We start from the raw sequence: 24,034 nt of genomic DNA, 5'->3' as shown, positions 1-24,034 counted from the left end.
CCAGACAGAGCCTATTCATTTAAGCCAAATGGTGACGGCTGTTCTCATCGAACCAAAGGCAGGGAGATGCAAAAGTGATACAGGCTCAAAGCTGAATGTTCTCTCTCAGGGCATAGGAGATTGGAGATGGTAACTTATTGGGAACATGCAGCGCCTTCAGGGTCATTCCCACTACCTTGAATAGTTGCACTTTGTCTGGTAACTGTCGAAACTCTCAGTGCTGCTAAGATCCTTTCTGTCCAAGCCCTAACCAACTTCCAAGCTAACCTTACACTATGTTGCATCAGCCAATCATTTTACACTAACGTGGAACTTTGTATTTATAACACGTAGAGGTGTTCTCAGGTGGAGCCACCAGATATGGCTTGCCCAATGGCAGCACTAATCCATTACTGAATGTATATGTAGTTCACCTTGATAACGAATGCCTTCCCCTGTTAGGTTTTTGGAGATATTTGGAGGTAACCTAATTTTTGTGACTTCAATGGATGACAGGCGCCTGGAGAGCGAGAGCTCTTGGAGAATGTTTTATTGTTCATGCCGCAATCCATGTCAGGGAATTGTTAATAAAGACAGCCCACGGGGAACAAGCGCGCATTAGTTTCACTTTCACTGGGTGTGCATTTTGCCCTGGAGGGCCACTGTTGCTATGGGTGAGGGAGGCCACACACCCCTGCCATCAAATACTGCATCCCGCTCCCACAGGGCCGAAGACCATGGGCAACAAGGTTGTGGGAGATTCACTCTTGCTCCGACTGCATTTTGCCCTGGAGGGCCACTGTTGCCATGGGTGAGGGAGGCCACACCCCTTGCTGAAGCCCACAAGGAACAAGGGCGCGGGCGGTTCAACTCTGGCTAGGAGTGCATTTTGCCCCGGAGTTGCCATGGGTGAGAGAGGCCATGTCCCACTACCATCAAATCCTACATCCCGCTCCTGTAGGTCCAAAGCCTGCAGGGAACAAGGGCACAGGCATTTAACTCTTGTTGGGAGTCCCACAAGCGCTGGTGCATAACCTAACATCAATAAGAAAAATGGTGCTGAGTTGAGAAGTTCAGGAGAAACGATAGTGGTGGGGGGCCAACCTGAACTAATTAATCTGCCGGAAGCGATCAACAAACATTTCCATCTTGACCCCACCCTGCCTCCATTCGCTCATTCATCAGTTTACAGCATTCTATTATACCATCATTCTGTAATGGAGTGTACGGCTGCCCCTCGCCCCAATCCCTCCGTCTATCACCACAAACATTTCCTATGTTCAATCCCCCAAAGAGAAAACTACTGACTGTTAAACAGAAACTGTCACCCTCTTTATCAGGTGCTGATTCCAAAACACAGCCCTTGATCTGTACCATTTTTGGGGGGCACTTTGGACATCATGCACTGTAAAATCTCTGTCTCCCACGAAGAGGTCACTCCTAGTGCTGCACCAGATTTTTTTCCAGCAGAAAAGGGCCGGATCTGCACAAAGTCAAAGTCAAAGCAGGGACTTGTGTGCCATCTACTTGAGTGCTGCTTATTATTACCCACGGTGTGTGGTGCTCATTTATCAACATCGGAAGGATGAAAGGCTGAGTTTGGCCCTGCTGGTATTCGAACCTGCGCGGGCAAGCTCTGCACAGATGTCAAAGCGAGCGTTCTACACCGCTGTGCTATCTGACCGGCTTTCTGAAGCTAATATAGTTCCACTTGGCAAAAGATCTGGGGGGAATAACAGGAGCTTTGGGTGGCTACCCATGTGGCCAACCGATTGGTTCCCCATGCAGGGATGGTTACCTGACCAGATCTAGGGGCTGTTATCACCGCTGATATTGTTTTTCTTGCCTGGAAGTTTGGCCGATATTTTGGGATAATATAATTGTATATGAGTGTTGCGTATGTGTTTGTTGTACTTTGATGGCCTTATGGACGAATAAAATTATATTGATGAATAAAGACAGTGAACTTTTTCCTATGGCAGGGTCTTGTGTTTTTGGGGCAGGGAATTTCCAGGGACCAATTCCTCTTGCATGTAGATTGAGGAAACTGATAATAGTTCCCTTGCCACCATTACAGAATGCTAAAACGTCCCAAATGTACACCATTGGTGGCTATAAGCTTGTAGCTGTGTTTGCAATCGTTATCTTCATTGGTAAACACTAGGAAGGTGATGATACTGCAACAAATGTTAGATCCTCCATAAGGTTCCTTATATGGGATCCTAAGGGAAATCCTTCAAAGAGGATCCTCAGTGGGTTAAACTCTTTCAGGAAGGCATGTATGAATTATTTATGGAAAGGTGGGTGTGATGAACACCTTAAAGATACATGAGTTTCACTGGGTTAAACAGCGTGAACTATTAAATACATATGTTTCCTTGCAAGAATATGTGAACACTGTAAGGAGTTATGATACCATGTCTGAAAACTTCATGCGCTTCTCACACCATACTTTTCACTTGGTGTTCATGTGATTTAGATTCAACCAACTCCATACCTTGGAAACTGGGGGGTCCAAGGAAAGGATTGACAAGGGAAGAGAGAGCCTGTTGTCCCTGTATGATTCAAGGGACTGTATAGACCTACACATATGTAATTCTGGAATGTTTCTGCACACATTATTTTGTCCCATCAATTTTTTGCTAGATTTGCCTTAGACTTTACTCTTGTCACAGTAAATGAACTCTTGACCTCAAATTAATTATGTCTGCAGTTGTTACTGGAGAATCAAGTAAAGATAACTTTTGCACTTCACTTATGCAATTTATTAAGAACATGTATGATGAAAGAGGAGAAGGTTTGACATTTGGCTTGCTAGAACTGGGCTTTGGAAAAGGAATTGTGTAGTCTTGGTATGTGTTTTCTTAACTTTGTACATTATGGTGTAGATGGATCTCTGAATGTGATATTTTGAGCTAAGACTTTTTGCACTTTAATAAGTTGTGGTACAAATTAAGTTGTAAGCAATGGATTTTAACGCAATGTCAATTGTAATTAATGTATTGAAATGTAATAGTGCTTATATTTTTGCATAGAGAATATTTTTGATAAGAGGGTTCCATGATTATGCAAATGTAAAAAAAGCTTTTCATTTCTAAATCCCAAAGCTTCTCTTCCTTGAGTTATAAGCGGGTATGCCCATTTATACAAACTACTAGTAATTTAATGAAATGTTTTATGGCTGACAGTCACATAAGTGAGGTCCTACAAGAGATGGATTGGAACTCCAGCAGGCCAAGTATTTCATGTTGTGAGCATTGGGAAGTGAGTGGGCTGTTTACTAACAGAACAGTATTACTTAAGCATGGGAGGAATCAGGTAAACATGAATGGGTTTTAGTTATTGGCATGGTGGCTTTAGCAAACCACATATTTCTTGGAGCGGGTCAATTGATGATGTCATGGCCAGACTGCTCGTCATATGAGACATAAAGAGGCTTAGGTAGGGCTGGTTGTATCAACCTCAGCACTATTCTTGATGCCTAGAGGTTTTATGATAAATGATCCTACCCCCAGGAATTTGCCATGGCTATTCATAGAGGGCGTAGGTTGTGGCTTCCAGACTGAGAATCACAGTGTAAAACATGGGATCATTTCTCATTAGGCTCTCCCAGAAACTGAAGAGGGGCTGAATATAGTCACAAGTGAATGGCTCACAGGTGTTCAAGTCAGTTTGTGTGTGAAATATTTGTAGTTGTACTGGTGTGCTCCTCCACTGGGCTCCCTCTACCAGAAAACTATCTTAAAAATGTATCTAGCTGGTCCAATAGCACAGCGAGTAGAGCGCTCGCCTTGCCATCTGTGCAGAGCCTGCTGACGCCGGTTCGAAACCCGGCAGGGCCAAACTCAGCGTTTCATCCTTCTGAGGTCGATAAATGAGCACCACACACTGTGGGTAATAAACAGCGCTCAGATACCTGAGGGTTCGTAGCGCTATATAAATGCTAAATTATTATTATTATTATTATTATTATTATTAATTGTTAGCTTCTACAAACAAATGTCAAGGTTAAAGTTACAAATCCTCAATGTGGCCAATAGTGCCTATAAACGTGAAGGATGCCACATGTTACCCAGATGTCAAATATGGGTGTCAATATACTATGCAGCCTTGTTGAGGAAGTGGGGCTTAGTCAGTCAACAATTGATGTATGCCTGGAATCATTATTCTATTTCTTGAGATGAAGAAATGGAAAGAGAAAAGTTATGGAGAGTGTGGCTCTATGTCTATTGTTAGTTCTCTGCTAAACTATAAACATATTCCTTTCCTGGTGTCAATCGTGCTATATTTTCCAGTAATCAAATGACCATTTCATTATTTTCATAAAGTGTATTTTAGTCATATATGTATCAGGAGGCAGAGTGTGACAATATAGTGTGTGGTTTAATAGTACCCACAGAATGGTATGAGGGTCCTACTGCCTCCTTAAACATTATGTATTTATTTATTCATAGTTTTTGTAAAGCGCTACTCGACCATAGGCCTCAAAAAGCACGAAAAACAGAACAAAACACACAACACAGATTATCAAGGACAGGCTACAGAGGAACCTGGTCTGGGCTATTATGATCAATTGTCTTGGGACCTCATCTGGGTCATGGTTGAACAAATGATATTTAAGGCTTTTCTTGAACTCACGGCAGGAGTTAGATTGCCTGAATTTGAACGGGAGTTTGTTCCAGGATAAAGGAGCCTGAACATCAAATGTAGAGCCACTGAAAGTTTTGAGGTTATACCTCGGCTGGTTGAGTTTTAGGGGGTCATTAGACTGCAGATTGTGACCTGATGAGAGGGTAGTAAGGCGATTAAGTATTGAGGAGCTTCATTGTGACAGCATTTATAGGTCAAGGAAAACAGCCTGTGCATGACACGTTGTTTGACAGGGAGCCAGTGGAGACTGCATCTGGCACTTGTGACATGTTCCCTTCAATAATGCCCATGGTTGGCTCTGACTGCTCCATTCTGTGACTTGCAAGGCCTGAAAATGTGCCTTGGATGTACAAAACAACAAGCTGTTGTAATAATCAAGGTGTGAATTGATTAGGTCTGAGGCTAAGATGGATCTGTTTTTTAATTAAATATATGGACGAATATGATTCAGTAGTTTCGAAACATATCCACATGAGGCCTGGGCAGTGTCAACATGGGGTTTCATAGAAACTTTGCATCCAGTACCACACCCAATGTTTTCACCTTCCTGGAAACTTATTTGAATTCCAGCTATGGCAAGCAAGGCTCTTGTAGTCTGGCGATAACGTTTTTAGTCTTTGTCTTGATGCTACGATCAGGAGTTCAGTCTTTTCAGGATTGAGTGCAAGAGAGTTTGTGATCTTCCGGTCCTGATGTGTAGATGTGATTAATAGCATCAGAGTCTGTACTATAATAGCCGGTTAGCTCTATGATGATCTGTGTATCATCTGCATAAGTAGGTCTTCATTATTTGGTTGGCAGCACAATACTTAGTATTCTAAATCTCCCGCCATCCCCGGCAATGGCTCGCCATCTTAAGAAATGTTTCTACCCTACAAATCAAGTATGTTGGTCACCCCACTCCTTTGAGCAAGGTCAGCACCCAAAGCACTGTAAGTCTTGACAGTGCTTCTTATATGGTATTCTGTTTCAGAAAGAAGTGTGGATGTACATCAATCAGAAGGTGCTTACATAGCTTTAACACTGATTGGATAGGGAACATGTTGATGAAGAATTATCCTGGCTGTAACAAATTGACTCCAGCCCTGTAGGAGTCAAAGGATGAGTAGAGGCTAAAATGTCCACTCAGCCCTCACACTTCTACAAAGCAAAAGCCAAGACAATGATGAAAGTAAAATGTCAAGAGATGTGCCTCCTTTGTCTTTTGTGGTAAATTGGGCCAATTGAAGGCTATACTCTTAAGAGGGGTGCGATTGTCATTCAGTAGCAACCCAAACAGTCCAAAATAAAAGAATGTCCAATCAAGGTTCTATACTAATAAATACACTTTAACTAAACGTACCATATGCAATAACAACTAACTGGAAAAACAATGCACAAAACCCACACATGAATAAAGAACACAGAACAAGCAAAGATAGTAGACAGAGCACTCTTTGAGGTTTATTGAGAGGACACCCTCACACAGGGAGTTCCCTCCCCACTCGAGGTGTCACACAACAAACTATTTAAAAGATTATTTTATTCAGCTCTATCTCCAATTCATCTAATAACTCTTGGACCCCCACCCCCCAACATTGAGCTATCAATGAGCCAAGTACCAGGCATGTGTACAGGAAATAAAGTTTAGGTTTAGTTGAATTCAATGTTAAGAAACTCACACTGAAATGTCAAACACCACTTTATCCGTAGCACAACACAATACATTTTGCTCAATGTGATTAACTCCCAAACATGAGTTGAAAAGAACTCAAATCACAATCCTTTACTTTCTGCAAATTACACTTCAAGAAATAATTAGCTCTGGTCAGTGAACAAATTGATAGACGTAATGCTGTGCAATTTTGATTTCCTGCGCGATTAAAAGCTAGCAGTTTATTTTTACAAATGTGTGCAATTGCACATGGCAATTATTATTTAACCCACAGTTTTGCTTTAAAATAAACACATATTGATTGAGTGGTTTGTTTTTCAGACCTCCCCCACTCTACTATGGTCTGGGTTAGGGAAGTCTGACCAAAAAATTGGAATGATCTGGGAATTTTGGATATTCAACCCCCCTCCACTGAAAGGTCTGTGTTGTGGAAGCTGGATGGTAACATTTTTTCAACACCCCCCCCCCCCATTGAAAGGCCTGTGTTAGGGGAAATTTGGACAAAATATTTTGAGTGATTTAAGAACAAAGACACCCCTCTTTCTTGAAGAAGTCGGAGTCAACAGGACAACAATGATTACCCAACTAAATTATCGCTGGGAAGTGAGCTTTGTTCATTTTGAATTTCAACTAAAATCACTCCACAGTGTTCTATCAAATGGGGAATTATTTAAATGATTTTTTTTGTTAAGTAGGCTTAGGATCTACACAGTCCCACCCTGCCGACTATAAAGGGAAAGGATTTAAGACAAGCAGATTCCTCCACCATTTGGTTTCCCAGGGCTCAGTTGTACTTTCAAAGAAGCCACTGTTCAAAGTTCAGAAATGTCTGCTGCATTTCAGGAAACACTGGAAAGATAGGATAGGGGTCTGGTCACTCCACTCTCAAGGATGGCCTCCGGCTCTCCACCATAGGACCAAGTCAGCTTTTAGGCCTTCCTAGAAACAGACATCTCCACCCAGATGCACTCTCAGCAATCTCCTCTGGTGTTAAGTTGCAGCTGTCAGATGCTAAGCTTCAGTAGCCCCTGTGATGTTAAATTCCCACAACTCTGTCCCTTCCTCCTAGTGCAGTCCCCCTTATATAGCAGCGATGACACCATCAATTTTACAATCCTGGGGAAGTACCCTGTAAGAGTTCTCACAACAAGGATTGGACAATGACCCTTATCTCTACTCCCAAATCCAGCCGCCACCTCAAGATTGGTTCAAGGGTCAATTCCCGTTTGCAATCCCCATTTGTTCTTATGTCAAATTCTGGCAACAATCTAGTTATGTGGAAAAATGTTATAAATTTACTTGCACCTGCCATAATATATAGATTTCTTGATTCAGCTAATCATGGGGAATTAAACAAAATGACAGCTAGGTCTGCACCATTTTGCATGGCAGTGTGGCACTTTTCTGCCATTTTCACAACCACATAATCATTAGAAAAATCACATTTATTCCCCATATTCCTATTTGTACCCTCCACTTGTTCACCAACTCCCACATTTGGAACATTTTCAGATCAGCCACAAACCCATTTTAGATGGCCATCACAGTTTCCTGAGTCGCAAGTGGAGGGATTTTACTGCCCCAAAATCACCTGGAAAGTACCTAAACAATGCCACATAAATAAAGAAAATACAACTTATGGTTGCTTGGAAAGAGGCCTAAATGATAATAGTCATTTTAAATTAATAGTAAATCTTCATGTGGAACACATGACAATTTTCCTGCCTCCAGGCCAGTTTTTCTCACTGGGCCCAACTGTAACCAGAGTTTTTTTATCAGTCTCTTTGTGTTTGAAGCTTTCTCTTTGAAGTTGGAGATTCAGCCTCTCTTAATTGTAGCCCATCTTCACACCTTCTGTCTACATTCTGGTTATATTCCCGCCAATGCCAGTTGCCTCTGTACAGAGCCCAGCTTTCAGGAATGCCACATGTTATGGCAGTTGTACACATTAGGATGCAGGCCTTCCAATGGGGAAGTTCTTTGTGAAATGTGTAACACATACAGCAAAGGGGGTTTCCTCTGGCCTATAGAAACTTTTCCATGGAAAACAAAGTGGGCTGTTCTTTTCAAATTTCGGCTGAAATTTTACATGTAAAACATAATATGTGATTCACGTGGCTTGACACATTCCATGTGAATTTCTTCTAACTCAATCTGACATCCAGCCACCGTGCTCCTGTGATCCAGTGACAGTGGTGAGGACTGAGATTTGTGAAGCGTTAAGCAGGAAGCTGCACTCTGAAACCTGAGACCTGATTGAATTTAGCGAGAGCTGCCGAGCCATTGAGATCGTGGTGGCAGTGGCACCAGTTATCTGGTGGCACTCTCTGAAAAATTAAGACAAGGGGAGCCGTGGATGCACTAAGGTGAGACCTTCTACTTCTGCTTTAGAAAACACATACGCCAATACACATGGCCACACATGCCTTCTGCACCCTGCAGTGGTACCTGGAAAAGGAGTAGCTTTACCTGAGCCATCCTGAGCACTAGAAAAGAATCTACTAGAATCCTGTGTTGGCAGTCAGCAGCTTTGCTCCATCTGTGTCAGTTTGGGAGCAGTGCTCTCTGCTTTTTGCTTTCTAGAGCCTGATTTGCTTCGCTTGTGATGACCGGCTATACTGCCATTTGTCCTGTACAAAGGTCTTTAATACATGCTTTTATATATGCTCTCCTTTTTGCTGAGCGTGACCGATTGTGATCGCACAGTGGTCTTGATATCAGACAGTGCTTAAACAGACACTCTGTGAGGAATCAGGGCCATGCGGCTGTCTGACATTGTATAATCAAACCAAACCAATGGCTAGACAATTGAGTAGTGCTCAAGGACAAAGTCTGGAGTGATTACCTGACCACAGAGCATATCATCATCCTGAAATCGGAACGCTGCATAGTCAACTTGTTTGAAAATTTTCCTGCAGATAGGCCTTTTTGCACAGTGACTGCCAGCAGGCATTTTCCTCTATGAGCCATGCATACATTGTGTCCTCGGTGACTGTGGGGCTCAGCCCTTTCAGCCGTGGGAAGGATTTGCACACAGTGACTCCAGGTCCCTGCCCTTTGAGCCGTGGTTGGGATTCCACACGGTGACTGCGGGACTCAGCCCTTTGAGCCATGTTTAGGCCTAGGTCAGGCATTTGCGGTGTTCAGACTCTTAGAATTAAGGCCCGGAATTCTCTCCAAACCAAAGAAGCTTGTAGGAGTGTGCTACAAATTCGGAGACACACAATTATTATTAAATCAAAGCAGATGCATACATTATCTGGATACTTTTATGCCTCCTATTCACTCTAACCACTACTACCTTCAGGGTAGTGTCTTAATGGATGATATATGAGTCCCTGAGATGGAGTGTGTAACTGGGGAGGGTGGAGAGATGATTGGGCACCAGCCTCAGTCTCCACGCTCAACCCATTTTGGAAGTCTGAAACAAAAAAATACAGTATGTTTCCAAGTTCACAAACAGGAGAACAATAATACAACTCAAAAGCTGGGAAGGACACCAGTGAATCGGAAAGCCCCAGGGAAACTATTGACTCCTGGCATAGAATATACACTCACAGCAACTAATATTAAGCAGAAAATCAACAACTATTTTCACCTACGGAAGTGCTGCGGTATGGATGATTTAGACCCCATAGTGCTGTTTGGTGATGATTCTCAGTTTGTGCACTCTGAGTCAGAGGGTCATTGCTCTACGGGGGAGGGTTTTATACAGGAGGGGAGACATGATATAGCTGCAGTGAGTATACTACAGAGATCTCCAGTTGACAGATCTATTGTAGACCATTTAGCATCTTGTATGCCTGGTTTCAGGTAGGCGGTTCCAGATTCAGGATCTAGGAGGATCACAGGGGACAACCCAAGAGAGTTAGCCCTGACCAAGACTTCCTTGTTGGCTCTCTGAATTTCATTCTTTTAAAATCGGAATTCCAGGTGCACTATGGAATATTAATGGTGCTCATAAATGAACTGGAAGCTACCCAATCCTCAATGGTGGGCCTCGGAAATGCTATAAACACTATCAAAATCCCTTCACTAAAGAGTTTGGAAGAGGGGGCTAAGGGGCAATCAAACGAGGTACTCGTCATTCAGGGATGAATTTCTGAAGCAAGGGAAGAAAGGGAAAAGATCTGGGGTGGAGTCTAACAGTTGCTAGTAATTAAAAACACAAGTGGCCCCCAGGGGGAGGTGGATGGTTGAGAAACTATGGAGGAGAGATCGGTTGCAATCTGTGATTTCAGCGTATGCATTAGAGGAGTTCCAAAAACTGGCTAATACCGTAGTGGAGGTCTCCTTGGTCACTCCACTCAAAACATCAGCTCCACAACCCAAACCAACTCCCGAAGAAGTACAAGATGTCATGGAGGCAGTAGTCATTAATTGCCCAAAGACAAGAAGGAAGGGGGAAGCCAGAAGAAAAAGTGACAAGGGGAAGGAGTTCATGGTACCCGTCGTAGAGAAAAAAACAAACATCTAAAACTGGGCAAATCCAAGAAAACAAGAACTGCCAGTATTTTTCATGCCCAGTCAGTTCCCTGAAGGGTAGTGTTAAAGGTACCGGTGAATCGTCAAGACCACCATAGATCGGTGGGAATGCAGGTGCAGGAGAAAGACCTTCCAGAATTTGAAGTAAAGGGCCCGAAACACCAGTATGGGTTTCTAGCCTGGAAAGATGAGTCAGATGAGAATTGGGTTCAGCCTGTTTGTGTGATGATTGGAATACAGACTTAAATAAGGTCTCCCCAGGCTCCAAGTACAATTAGTAATCTTTTTTGGGCACCTGCCTGCATGGGTTTAAAATCAATGGTATGTGCAAAGGCCTTTTTGACAGCTTCCTGTGACCTAGGAAAGCAAGGTCTGCAGGTTTTTACATCTATGCCAGGGAGAGATTGGAATCCAAATAATGGGAGCATGGGTGTGGGAGGACCAGTGGGTTTGGGAAAGTTGGAAAGCAAAGCCCAAGAATGATAGGTGGGGTTGGTAGGGGTTGGCTAAAAGTACCAGAATGACATACAAGTGAAGGCCTGGACCTTGTTGCTTGAGCTTCTCTCCCAGTTGCTCCAGAATCTCGGCTGGGGAGGCAGATCTTTATTTTAAATAGAGTGGTCCTTTGTGAGTTGGAACTCACAGGGTTAGAACTCCTTCAAGTACAGGACTATGAAGGATGCTATCTTTGGAAAGAAAGATCTTATATTCATCCAGGAAACTGCGCTATTGAGTACATTTGATCTGGATGGATTCTTAACAATACACCTGGTAGCCACTTATGAGAATGGGGGAAGATCGTCTGGGTAACTGACCATCACTGGCCAGAAAACAGTATTCATAGCTCTGGAGGCTATTCCCATCACACTGATGGGAAATTTGGCAGCAAATTGGAACGTTTAGGGAGACCCCATGGTTCCTCCCTGATAGTCATCAATTTATACTGGAACCCAGTTAGTTCCGACCTTACAACATTTCTGGAAGCAATGTCAGAAGTAATGACAAGGGTAAATATAAATCACCCAAGTGCGAATATTCTTCTGGCAGGCGATCCTGGAGGGAATGCAAACTAAACAAATGAGAACACTTTTCACGAAACAGCGAATGGTAAACATCCCCCTTGCAGGTTTGAGAAATAAGTGGAATGATAGTAATTTGCCAGATTGCACATATTGCCCAAATGTGGTGGAACACGTGGCCCATTTTGTCCTCCTATGCCCAAGGTATTTAGACATAAGGAGAAAGTACCTTAACCCTCTGTTCAAGCAGCACAGAATTAGAAGTGCCCATGACACACTTCACTTACACTTGCCGGACATGGACCCTTTAGCAACTCACTGGGCCTCATTACACGGTAGGAGGTAACCATGGCGCTATTAGCGCCATGGCTACCCCCTTACCGCATTCCAGGTCCGTGTTCCCGGAATAGGGACTTACCGGGTCATTCCGACCTTGGAGGACCCGGTAAGTCCCCATTCTGGGAACCATTCCCCATTCCCATTTGAGCCCCCATAGGGCTCAATGGGAATGGAGCTAATTTAGCAGGCCCGTTATTAGCTCTGAAGTCCCTTAACGGGTCCCGTCCATAACGCCTGGCAAAACCAGGCGTTGAGGAAGGGACCCGCTAAGGGACCTCGGAATAGGACGGTAAGGGATTACCAGCAACGGTGCCCTTACCGGTGCCGGTAATGCCTTAGTGCCTACCGTGTAATGAGGCCCACTGTCTGGTAACTGTGCTGGATGTATACGAATTGTTCGAACTACAATTGTTCGAATTACAATTGACCTTTGCACAATTGACCGAATTGTGAAGGTCAATTGTTACATATATGCGGGGGGAAAACCCCCCGCAACCCTCCATTATAATAATTACCGGATTGACCGAAAGTCGAGGGTCCGAATTGACTTTGCACAATTGACCGCACATATATATAAATATATATAAATATATATATATATATATTGGTTTGGTAATATATATATATATATATATATATATATATATATATATATATATATATATTACCAAAACAATATATATATATATATATATTTATATATTTTTATATATATGTGCGGTCAATTGTGCAAAGGTCAATTCGGACCCTCGACTTTCGGTCAATCCGGTAATTCAAACAATTGTGTTCGAACAATTTGGGGAATACCCTATGCACAGCAGGCATGGAGGAGAAGGATGAAGGTCATCATACCTTAGAGTAAATTGCATGCATGAACCCTTATCTGCTTAGTACTTTGTGCTTTCATTTGCATTTTGAAAATGTATAATGTATACACGTAAACATGTTGATTTTAAAACTTGGTGTTGGAACATCTGTTGATTTTAAGATACTGTGCGTTTTAATTCTTATAGTATTTGTATGCCCAGAAGGCTTTTTAAGAGGTTATCAAAAGAAGTATATTGGGTATTTAATCAAAGTTACTGTCTTTTACATGTTTGGCTTTGTTTTGTTTTATCCACACCAGTGATTATATTTTAAGGATGTAATATTTAAATTGATGTACGTTTTTTTATGGCCTGTGCAGATCGAAAGAAAGTTATATGAAATTAAAAATCACTCCAAACAGTGGAGTATCATCAAAATAATGGTTAGTGCCCCTATAGATTTCTCAAAATCTCAGGATTCTCAGGCAGCCTCCATATGTTGTCTTGCTTGAGGCACGTGCTATTGAGCAGGGCTTTCTTGCATAGATGAAGATGATGCCTTCCTTGGTAAGCCCAGACAAACCTGATTCCAGTACATTCAGAATCCCCAAAATGTCCACCATTGAAACCACACCAAACATTATTCAATGTCCTTTTAGTTTCAGGTCAAATGGTTTGCGTGAGATCATAATTACGGGTTAAAAAAGGCATGAGCAGTTGTATTTTTGCAGCAAGGAACAGGAGGTTGAAAGAGTAGTTCAGAGAGAAGTAGAACTTTCAAATTGGATTTAGATGAGTCCGAAGGAGAACACAGAAATTTGATTTAGTTGAGAGAGGTAGACACGTAAATATGCTTTAGTTGAGGGGGAAGCAGAAAATGAAAATATGATTCAGTTGAGAGAAAAGTAGAACATTAAATAGACCATGTTTTTGTGACATAAGGAGGGGAGAATCCCAGTGACCATCTTGCAAGACATGCACACAACTGACATTTCTTGTCACTATAAAGTAGGAAGGAGAATATCAAAGAATTGGTTTAAGAAAGGTAAAATATTACATTCAGAGAATGTAACTAAGTGCCTTCTTTTTGTGAACATAGGAAATAATTTCAGATCAAAAAGTATGGATTTTGTTGGAAGCAGTAGATGATACTCCCACGACTGTGCGTAGCCTTTAAGCATGTAACAAGTCTTTTCAGTAAATAGCAGGGATGTTGGAAACATACAATTAGTCAGAGACAGGTAAAACATGGCCATATATGATTGTAACTGTATGTGCTATCGGTTTGTAGTGAGAGACAAGGCCAAACAAAGAGAACATTATAGAATTGATTGGAGGCAGGAGAGTAGATTCAGTGGTTGTGATTGAGCATGCAACATACATGACACCTATTTGTGGCTACAGTATTATTTAGGAGGGAACCTCAGTCACAATTCTGCATGACATACAAGTATGTGATACTTCTCATCTGTTACTAGTTGGGATGTGTGTGTGCCATCTTTGCATGGCAATGGATAGTTCTAGAAAAGAGAAGACCCGTGCCCTCTTTCTTTAGCTACTAGTACTAGAGAGATGAGCATCCCAGTGATCACCTTGAATGTCATGCACCCATTTGACCTTTGCGCTACATGCTTTCCTCTTTTTAAGGTATGCTCCTTTTATTTGAGAAGCAGAGTAATGCAAAGAGCCTGCTTCCAAGAGGCAGTGAGCATACCATACTTATCGGGTTCATCCTGATGCAAAGTGCCACACACATGAGAATCATTCCAGCCCTCTGTGATTCAAGAAAGTTGCGCACGTGGTATTTATTTTAATTTCTCCCTGTTACATGAGAACAGCAAACATGAACATTTGTGTTTTTCCCCATTGTGCAAGAGCCATAGAGATGACAATGGTTCTGTGTTCTCCCTGTTATATGAGAGCTCCAAACATAAGAATATGCTGGGCCATCTGCGCAACATGAAAGCTGCAAATATGAACATTGTTCATGTCCCCCTTGCTACAAGAAAGCAGCAGACATGTCATTGTTCTCTGGTTCTCCTTGCTCCCAGATAGATGCAAACTGCAAATGTGTGTCTTAGTTCCCTTCTTTTTATTTCTCTACTATGACATATCTGAAGTTGAATATATGGGTCAGGGTTTCCTACTACCACAGTCCAAAACCACAAATATCAGGACCACCCTGCAATGTAAAATGAAACTATAACTCTCTCTCACAAATATCAGGACCACCCTGCAATGTAAAATGAAATTATAACTCTCCCACCTATTTTATAGAGGCAACTGAAAATATTCCTCCAGGCCCCCATATATGACAACTACTTCCTGTCAATGTTTACATAATGGTCCTGTCAGCTATTCCACATTGCTCAATTTAGTGGCAGTGTTTAGGTGATGGGCACACAAATGAGTAACAACAGCTTCTTGAAACGCAATGTTAACCAAATCCACGGTGACCGGCGCCATGTAATTATGGCAATGTGTGGAAAAGTATGCCTGTCGGCCAGAACTTCCACCACATGGTGGTCGGTAGACAAGACAGCCCTAGTTGGTATGTCTGCAGCTATTAGCTTTGGTTAAACTACTAGTTCTCATCCTGCCGCTATTTATATCATGGGTGAATAACAATCATCTCCAGATATGCTGGCACATGCATCTTTCATACCATTGGAGGATGGTACCAAAGTGGAGCTCGTGGATACTACATGGTTCTTGCAGGTCAGATAATGAGACTACAGAATTCATCTGCACCTTGCAATGATGCTTAATTCATAAAAGTCACATTTCCTGACCTGGCAAATGCTATGTTGCAGAACATGCATGCACTCTTCTTCCAGTATGACACGTGAATGCACTGCCACACTAAGATGGAAAACATTTGGGGCATTTAGGGAGCAGTATCATTTTATTTGTCTCAACTTTTAGAATGTCTGCCCCCCTCCACAGGATGGACCCACCACAATCAGGTCTGTTCTCACTGTTTCCAACTGCTCTCCTGGCTGCCACGTTTCCTTCTTTTGCCACTCTTCCTACTAACCTGCATGCATGTCACTATCGTCCTCCTCCTGACCTTCATCTGCTTGCATTTCGATTTCTCCTCCCCCTTCTCCTGCTGTCGATCATTCCCTTCTTCTTGTTAGACCAACTGCATTCCTCCTGCCCTCAATCCACTTTTTCCTGTTCAACCTGCTGCCCTAATCTGTCATCAAGATTTCAGCTTGCTTCTTCTGCAACCTCACTGTCTCCTCCTGCTCAGTGTACCTCTCTGCACGTTGTAAGGATATTTGGCGTGTTACAGTACAGAGTACAGCACTACTGCACAGGTAGCAAACAGCACAGAGTACAGCACTACTACACAGGTAGCAAACAGCACAGAGTACAGCACTACTGCACAAGTAGCACATTTTTTTTGCAGCACCACCACAAGGGTGCGGTACATTGCTATATGGGTTACCAGATTAACAAGGAAAGACAGGCTATTCAGTCAAAAACGATTTTAACATATAAGATGCAAATCTATTTTTACAGTTAAAAGCACACGTGCTCATTTAAAAATGCACACTATTTTTCACCTAAAATGCCTATGGTGCGAGAGACACATTTGAAAATTAACAGCTAACCTATTAACCATTAACCTGACTAATAAAACCTTATTTAACATAACCCACTAATAAAATGTGTTCTCCACTGCAGAATTAGGCATACTCTGAAAACCATTTAAATGTGTGTGCAGATTTTTTTTTCTTCTCTTCTCTGCCTGATTCTCCGTGTTTTTGTGCACAGTAACTGCAGGAAGAAGGAAGTCAGATTTGCAACAATTGCAAATGTATAAGCAAAGCTATTGTTGAAGAGTAGGAGGATGAGAGATGATGGATTTCATTGGGACACGTCATACAGAGGGCTGAGAGGAAAGTTTTAGTGGGCAGTAACGGGGAAAATTCCAGGCAGACATTTTTCTGCACTACTGGGGAGAGGACCTGGCTGTGGGACTCCTGACGGAATGCAGATCCCTGAGTCCTGCTACAGTCAAGATTGTGCAGTCGAGATTGGGGAGAGCTGAAAGAAGGACCTTTCCACTGGCTGAGGCATTCCTATCTGCAAAAGCTGAGAATTCCAGGCAATGACCCCGGTTTGAGAAGGCAAGCGTTCCTTTTTGCTGGAGTTAATCTTCAAGGGAGCTACATTCACAAAGAGAACAGCTGAAGAAAACTCAGATAAGGTAATTACATAAGCGTGGGAGCCGTGTGTGTGCACGAAAATATGCAGTCAGTGTAGGAAAGGGGATTCCTGTGCGTGTCTTAATCAAGTGCTAATGTTGCAATTTGAGTTCTGTTCTCCGCCACTCTCTTTGCAGTGTGTCACAGACAATGCTTTGACTGTACCATTTTATTTCTGTAAAGAATGAGATCGTGTTTAAATACAACTTTTATAATACAGAAAAATATTTGAAAACAGACGGGTGATGTTTATTGTTTACCATTACAATGCTGATGATGTGGGGAGATTTTTAAACAGTACAATGGTCATTTTAAGACAGATGTGTGCATGTCAGAATCAGTATGAATAATTGTGAGTGACTGTAGCATAGCTTGTTGGAGGTACATGAGCCAACGGGAAGAGAGACTCTCTGAACATAGCTCCCTACCGTATATAAGGTAGTGGAAATTACCACAAGACTACCATATATAGCTCTCTGTCGTAAATAAGTCAGTGAGTTCGCCCATGGTGGCACACCAACACTATCACTGGAAAATGTGGTATTCCTAGAATGCAGGTCTGAGGTCTCTCTAGTGATCACACGAAAAATCTAAGCAAAGATAAGGGATTCTGGACATTGGGGCCACAAATAAAACAAGGGAATTATGCTCACCAAAATACCACCAACCACGTATACCAAATATGCAGGTCTGGGTGCTGAAATAATGCATGTCCATTGTATTATTGTTGCACATGGCCAAATCTGAATACAAAGAGTGATTATTGCTAAGTTATTTTTCGGCGGTAATAAAATACCGTCAGGCCCCAAATCTCCACAAAATACCCTACATATTTATGGTGCGTTGCAGGCCGGGAAAATGATCATAGAGTACCTACTGGGCGTGGAAAGCATGTCTCACACTGCCATTTGCACATTAAAGGGAACCCATTTTATAATAGCAGTGTGCCACTAAAAACGAATTTCAGAATGTCACAAAGGGAAACCACATTCTCAGATCTAGTGCAATATTTAGAGGCAAAGTTATTTGCACATGGGAATTGGTCTTCGAATAGCACGTTAGAATGGAGTAACCGCATTCAGGGTGAGGTGCAGAAAGAAAAACTAGACAATATTTTTGCAGAAGGCAGCATAATTCAGGTCTGCCTTACAAGATTATTGAATGCAGCCGATAAAAGTGCAGAGAAAGACTGTTTAATACGGCTATGCGGCAAAATATGGTTTATTTTAAACAAGTCCCTGCGAATGCAAGAGAATGATACTCAGCTAATTAACAGGTAAAAGACTGAATTAGAGGGGGCAAGTAAAAATCAGGAAATGTTGAGAGCAGAATTGGATGTATGCCAAAAAGACATGCAATTAAAATGCAGAGACTTTGATACTCAGTTATCCAAAAGCAAGAAACAATTTGAAGATAGTGAGCAAGAATTGGCACACTTAAAAGCCTTAGTGGATCACATTAGGCAGGATAAAGATGAGGTTGTTTCAGAAATGCAGATTTTACAAAAAGAACATTGTGAAAAAGAAGGTGATCTCCAGAGTGCAGAACAAGAAATTATTAAAATGGTCCAAGAAAGAGACAAGAGAAATAAAGAGTTCAATGAATGCCAAATGCAAATGTGCGAAATGCAGGAGGTGATTAATAAAATGAGTGATGAAAATAATTATTTGCATGATGAAGCCAACAGACTCCTTAAAAAGTGTAAGGACTTAGAACAGCAAATGTGCATTCCCAGGTCCCAGGAGAGGCGGCAGGGTACCACATTCAATGGAGTGGAGGTGAAGTCTAGCTCTGCCCAAAGAGCTAGTGCCCCAGTGACTGGGCCGGTGACTGAACTTGGTTGCAGCGCCCTTGGGGGATTTGATACTCCCATTGGGGGCAGTCACCAATCTCATACACCTGAAAACAGGATTGACTCACAAAATAGTGCAATTCCATGCATTGCAACAAGTAGCCCCATAAAAATAATGAAATCCATTAAAGCCCTGATCAAACCATTTAAAAAGGGAGGTGAATGCTGCATTGAGGATCACTTAGAAGCGGTGCATGACATTTTTAAAGCACTCCAGATACCTAGGGAACAGTACAGACAATATTTTCATTTAACTTTAGATGCCCCGACGGCCAGCATCATAAGGGGATTAAATGAACAGCAGAATATGACATGGCTGGAGTTTGAAAAAGAAATTAGGCGTCATTTTTCTCCTTTTCAGTCATTGCAGGAGGCAAAGAAAGTCGCGTACACTATTACTGCTGGACCTAATACATCCCCTCGCCAATTTTTACAAGACTTAAAAAGAGCATTCTCTCGCTTTGATGTATCTTTTGACTCAAATTCCAATGAGTTTAAAACTGCATACTTCTATGGGCTACAGAAAGACATCATATCCCAATTGGTCCGTGAATTTGACCGTGACAAGTCCCTTGAATGGATTCTACATCAAAGCACAAAGCTATATGAGGTACTCTATTGTCAGGGTAGAGAAAGTGATAAAATGAAAGATACTAGGCCTAAATCTAAAGAACCCTCAGCCACAGTAATGGAAATCAGGTCAGGCAAAATGTCCCTTGAGTCTGCTCAAAGTCAAGGTAAAAATAATGTGACACCTGAACAAAGGGGTAATCAACAAAGATCGCCATTTCCTGTACCAATGTTCCAATCACATGATCCTAGTAATAGAGAGAGCTACATCAGCCCTAGGTATCAAGGGGACAGACCCCGGGTAGGATATCGGCCTGATATGGCAGGTATGAACAATAACCAGAGACAAAATCAAGATCAAAGAAATGATGGTCCCTACCAGTCATTGGGGACACAGAGCAGATTTGATCCCAGCACCATGATATATGGTAATCAGGATAGGCCCCGATATGTGGATCGATTTACTGATAATGGAAATCAACATAGGGGCCAGTACCCACAATCTGAGAGACAGGACATGAGGCAAAACGTGAACTACAGTCCACGCCAGTACAATGATTCCCCACCAGGGGACTATAATCAAAGGATGAGTGCAATCCGCTCCCCTCCACAAATGAATCAAGAGTTCAGAAACCATCCCAACCGCCATCAATCACCTGAGAGGTATCAGAATAGATCCAATCAGGGGGAAAACAACCAATATCGACCTAGGCCACAGAAAGAGGATCCTAGAGAGATGGAAAGGTTCCAGTGCCTTGAGGCCCAAGTGAAAATGTTAGCTGAGCAAATAGGAAAGCTCTATACAGCGCAAAAACAACCTTCCAAAGAGGGGGCTGATGGCCATAGCAATGACCGGGGGGCTTCCGAAAAGTGACTAAGTACTCATGATAACTGCAGTGCCAAAATGACAGATTGCTCTGATATAATTTTGCATAACAACTCTGAGATGACTAATGGATTAAAAATGAAAGTACCAGTAAATTAAATTGTGATAGAAAGTGCAAATACTTCTAAAAAAGAGGTACGGTTTAACTTAGAGCTAAATAAAACAGTAAAGATTTGCACAAATGAAAAAGAAACATTAGGAATTCCAAAAGAACAAAGGGACAGATTTAAGAAAAATGACTCATGCATGGGGAATACCAGTGAACAGGGAGTAAGTGGGGATGCCATAGCTCCTTCCCTGGGCAAGCAAAACAATGACCAAACACAGACAGAAAAAGGAAATACTCACAAGGAGGGTACAAGTCAATCACCTGAAGAATTCTTTGAGCCACATATTCTTGAAGAGGCTGCAAGGGCTGATATGACACTAAATGATCACAAATGCACAGAATTAAAAAATGACAAATTGCTGAATGATGTTGTTACACATGTTCAGTTGGAAGGTTGTAATGTGGTCTCTGACGTTACCCAGATGGATGGGCGAACAGTGGCCACACTCCAAAAAACCTCTGAACATGGAGAAATGAATAAAATATCTCGCACAGAAATGGGTAAAAAGGAGGGAAAAATGTCTTTTCATTTACCAATGTGCTTAGCCAAAAGTGAAAAAGATCTGAGAAAGGTGAGCCCTGAAATCAGTAAGAATTCACATTTCTTATGTGTATTAGAGGAAGTTGAGGACAGATATTATGCACCCATCACTGTAGAAGAAAAATGCCACACCTTCGCTATGATTGACACTGGCGCACAGGCCACAATTATGTCCAAGGAGCTGGTAAAGAGTATCAATGAAGGGAGGCCTCCACAGAGTCAGATCACAGTGAAGGAAAATCAAGGCCCAGTGCATAACTTTAATGGGGAGGAGGTGCCCATCATAGGTGTAACTGAGGTTGACATAAAAATAGGAAAGCACAGAATGAAACAAGAGGTATTGATCACATCTATTTGTGAAATTCCATTTCTGATGGGGACAGATTGCCTGAAAAGATTGTCTGCTCTCATAGATGGGGTGAATGGAGTGCTGTGGTCCTTAACCAAAAAACCATTGAGGCCTAAGAAACTAAAATCACAAAACAGCAATATAAAAGAATGTCACAGCGTTGCCAAAACAAATGATGCTGTGGAGGTATATCTCCAGAATAGCTGCATACCTAGTGTCACTGTTATATTAATGTGTCAAGACAAAGATCAGAGCGACAATGAAAAACTACCTGTACAAATATACTTGGACCCAAGGAAAGATTGGCAGACTGCCATAGATGAGCACACATTACGTTTCTATTTAAAAGAGAAAACATGCAAACAGAATATTGCTCCTAAAACAGATTCAGAAAAACACATTACCACTCTGGCAGAAATACACATGGAAGATGAGCAACCATGGGTTCATGTTGGTATAAATGATTATCTTAAAACAATAAAAGCCACTTTAGCACTTGAACATGAAAGGAGTTTCATTAATGAGAAATTGTTGCAAAAAATTATGGAGAGGGAAGAAATCCCGAAATTTAGGATTAAAAACCAATATGTTTCTGGGTTGGACAGTCCAGACTTTGAAAACCGAATTGCAGGCAGATGCATGCTTAAAATTAGCATTGGGCAGAAAATAATTTACCATAATGTATGGATAGTGAGTGGAGCACAAAATGAATTTTACATGGGCAATGACATCATGCACAGAATGTGTATGGTGTTAGATTTCCTTAATCAAAAAATATGGTCACGCCTAGGTGGTCCGGCACCTGAATTTGAAGACAAAAGAAGGGCTTATCATTGTGCACAACTAGTTCCTTATGCAGTCGAATTACAAATGAGGAAAAATACTATTATTCCTGCATTTACAAAACAGTTTGCAATAACACTGAAATGCAAAAATGGACAGCAGATGAAAGGCTCTGATGCATTTGTATGCCTGAATGAATCCATAAAACAGCAAGGCCTGGATTATGAATACATTCCATTGGTAGACATTGGTGAGGGATCTGTAAAAATCATGGTAAATAATAAAGGTTGTCAGGATATTCATTTAGAGGAAAACTCCCCATTAGGAATGGCCATACAAAAATCACATTATACGGCAGATTTAAATAACATGGTGATTGGGAATATTCCTGAAAAATATGTAGATGCCAAGGGCGAGTTGCCAGAACACCTGGACTTTCAGCCCAAAGGAATATTTAAAATTCATTCTGTGTATCCTTATGATTCAAATGAGACAGTGTGCTGCCATCAAGAGGATTGCATAATATTTAATTTAAATGAAAATGAAACAGGAAATCAGCCCATTGAAGTGGAAGCTGATATGCCAAAATATTTAAAAGTGGCAGCTCTACAAAAAGATACAGCCACACAGTTAGAGGAAAGCGCTGAGATTCCTTTACCAGAAGAGTTTCCAGAATTTTCCAGAATGGTAGAACAGCAGATCTCCTTAGCGGATGCATGTGACAGCGATGAGGATCGAAACAATCTGAGGGAAATATTTATGGAGTTTAAGGATGTATTTGCAAAAGATGCTTATGATTGTGGTTTAACTGATTTACATGTGGCCACACTACCAGAAGGTTGTAGCAGAAATCCAGTGTTTGTACGCCAGTATAGACTACCGCTGGCATGTTTAGAATCATTGGCAGAGATTATTAAAAATTTGGAATCACGGGGAATAATCAGGCCCTTTCATAGCACATCCAATACGCCTATTTTAGGTGTGTTAAAGCCAAATGGTCAATGGCGGCTGTGTGCAGACTTAAGAGAGTTAAATAAAAGAGTACCAGTATCTAGATGGCCACTACCATTCATTGATCAGGGCCTAGCTCAGATACATGGTTCAAAGGTATTTACCACGTTAGATCTCACCTCTGGATATTGGTGTGTGCCATTGGCAGAGGAGATACAACACTTATTTTCCTTTACATTTGACAGGACTCAATATGCCTGGCTTAGAGCTCCGTTCGGGTACATCAATAGTGGGAGTGAATTTGGCATATTTTTGAGAAAGGCCATGCCGGATGCAGCGGAAAGAGGAACAATAGTTTATGTGGATGATGTCCTGATAAAAAATGAAAGCCTTAAAAGCCATTTTGATGAAATAAGACATGTGCTTGGCCAATTGCAGAAAGCAGGCGCCAAAGTATCTTTGCAAAAAGCACAATGGTGCAAGAAAAAAAGTGAACTTTCTAGGGCATGAAGTGACTGAACATGGGCTAAATCCACAAAGGAAGAAAATAGAGGCCATACAAAGATTAAAAGATCCTAAAGATGTGAAAGGAGTAAAAAGTTTATTAGGGATGACAGGCTATAACAGAAAGTTCATTGAGAATTATGCAGAAATCACTCAACCATTGACTAAACTGCTTAAACTAAATACTCCCTGGAGATGGGAAAGAGAGCAGTCTGATGCAGTGGCTAGATTGAAGGAATGTCTTGTAAAGGCACCATGTTTAGCATACCCCAGAAAGGACAGGGATTTCTTTATAGAAATAGGTTTTTCTGAACATTGTATGTCAGCAGTATTATCACAA

Source organism: Ambystoma mexicanum, chromosome 5p (assembly GCF_040938575.1).
Source record: "Ambystoma mexicanum isolate Mex_15411 chromosome 5p, UKY_AmexF1_1, whole genome shotgun sequence".
NCBI classification, from domain to species: domain Eukaryota; kingdom Metazoa; phylum Chordata; class Amphibia; order Caudata; family Ambystomatidae; genus Ambystoma; species Ambystoma mexicanum.
The sequence above is the reverse complement of the archived record's forward strand: the minus strand, read 5'-3'. Positions refer to the sequence as shown.